The following is a 2,331-nucleotide window of genomic DNA, read 5'->3' as shown; positions in this document are numbered from 1 at the left end:
CCCCCACACACAGGGTGTCTGATAATTAATGATAAAACTCTCACATAACGGCAGAATAGATTTGAGTTGAAAAGTCCTTTACCATTTTACCAATTTTCACAATGGTTAATGAGATATTAATTTATGAAGATATAGCCAAATTTGCCCTGCCTACCACCAAATGTAAGCGCACGACGAAATAAGACCGCCCAAAAAAATGCACGTTCTTTATCGCTAGACGTTATTCACAAGCGACATTGGCATTAACCTGCTTAGCAACAGCGAACGCGCACCTCACTGGACGGTCTTGCCGCCCGCTTGCATTTGACGGTAATCCGAGCCAATTTGGCTATTTTCGTAAATTAATATCTCGTTAACCATTGCAAAAATTGCAAAATGGTAGAGGACTTTTCGACTCAGTTTAATCCATTCTGCCGCTATGCGACAGTTTTATTGTTAATTATCAGACACTTTGTATGTACAAGTGAAAAGTTTCACGTGAACTCTACGATTATTTACGATTTCCCATGCAAGATTATGTAGAGGAAGGTCACCGATACTGACATAGGTCTCCTAAAGCGATATCCCCTTATTTCTTAGAAACTAACCTTTGCCCCTTATTAATACTAATAAAAATATGATCTGTTTAGCTAATTAAAGAAGTACAAACTCATAATTCATATATTTGTGGCTTATTTCTATATCAAATCAGCTAAAAACAAATTCTATGAATCCGAGAAGGAAATTCTTACGGTGTTTTTTTGCAAATTGCGTAATTAAAATAATAGTGACTATATTATTGATATAATATTATGTCATTATAAATATTTATAGTTTCATAAATTAGTTTTCTTTACAGAATAGAATATATCTTTATTTATAGAATAGGAATGTTGGCATTATATTGCTTACTACATATGTCAGTTTGGAGCCCATTTTGTCATTTTTGCATAACTTACGAAAAACTTAATTATTGCAAAATTGCAAACAATATCATAAAAACTGCTTGTACTCTGATAGAAAACATTTTTTAGTTTGTATTTATGTTTTTAAAGTTATATTTTTACCTTTTGTTTAAGAAATATTGTCTAAAAACAAAGTGATATGTCGGACCTTCCTCTACAACTCTTCCAACCCGTGAAAATGTGAAATTTGTTCACGTGAACTTTTTCGCCATGTACACGGTGGGCCATTTTACGGGACTCACCCAAATTTCTCCGTCGGTAAAGCTGGCCGCACACGATGCACGATTTCCTGCATAATGGGCTTACATGCTGCTGTGCCTCCTCTGATGCGTGCTAAACACCTTGATGCATTGAGCGAAGTATGCTACCATCCTTGATTTTTATGTTTGATATGGTGCATTATTTCATGCTCGTTTTCTTGCACGCGCCAATCAAAACGTTAAGAATCACTCACGTGATTGATTGGCATCAGTCATGCGCAAGAGATGTATAGGTTATAGTTGGTTATTGTCTTCTTTGACAGTCTGTATTATTACTGTGAAAACGATGTCTTGGAATAAAGAGCAAATCCTAGTACTAATAGAAGCATATAGAAATAATGATAATGATAATGATTATGATAATGATAATGATAATGATAATAATAATGATAATGATTTATTACTTATTTTGAATATTAAAAGTACTAAATAATAGTTTTCATTTATACTTAACCTTCTCGCCTCTAGTGTTTCGATTTCTGTGCATCATTACAACTGAACCACCACGGTTGCCACCTTCGTGTGATGACGTTTATGCAGCGAGCCGAGCAAAGTAACATGCATTGATCAGCATGCAAGAGAGTAAGCATGAAAATCATGCATCGTGTGCGGCCAGCTTAAGGCAGATACAGAAAAATAGTTCAGACAAAGCTTGTTCAGGACAATGGGGGTCATTTATCTGTATTAATGATTTTGACCTTGTCAAATAAGTATTTGCCTTATCGACGGAGAAATTTGGGTGGGTCCCGTAAAATGGCCCACCGTGTATATGTTAATTACTTATTTGAAGCAAACATGCGTAAATATTAATAAATATGTATATTATATGTGATGTTGTAGGCTGTCTTACAAAACCGCCATTGTTTGAATAAAAGTATAGTGTATGAATTTCTGAGACCAATATTCGGCATGGGATTAGTGACAGCTCCTGGTAAGATATATTTAAACAATATCAAATAGAAAATGTAACATGAACGATATTATGGCTGCATTTACTTTTATTTTGTATTTTATTTCTAATAAGTCCTAATAAGTTTTTCTCTCCATATATAAAATATTTTTGTTTACACTTTGAAAGCTGGGCCACGAAACTGTTAAGAAGCAACTTATTTTTTAATATTCTTTTT

At 34.1% G+C, this 2,331-nt stretch overlaps 1 long non-coding RNA gene across 1 annotated transcript; it reads right to left on the bottom strand.

Moving 5' to 3' along the window:
- Positions 1 to 1,203: 1,203 nt before the first annotated feature.
- LOC108725289 (uncharacterized) lies at positions 1,204 to 1,823 on the bottom strand. The gene is made up of 2 exons (XR_001936747.1): positions 1,659 to 1,823; positions 1,204 to 1,479 (listed from the first exon to the last, which is right to left on the bottom strand). It is a non-coding gene; the product is annotated as an uncharacterized lncRNA (long non-coding RNA).
- Positions 1,824 to 2,331: the final 508 nt, after the last annotated feature.

The sequence above is a fragment of the Mycetomoellerius zeteki genome, unplaced genomic scaffold (assembly GCF_001594055.1).
Source record: "Mycetomoellerius zeteki isolate Tzet28-1 unplaced genomic scaffold, Tzet1.0 scaffold332, whole genome shotgun sequence".
NCBI classification, from domain to species: Eukaryota; Metazoa; Arthropoda; class Insecta; order Hymenoptera; family Formicidae; genus Mycetomoellerius; species Mycetomoellerius zeteki.
Note: the sequence above shows the minus strand (reverse complement) of the source record. Positions and strands in the feature narration are given on the sequence as shown.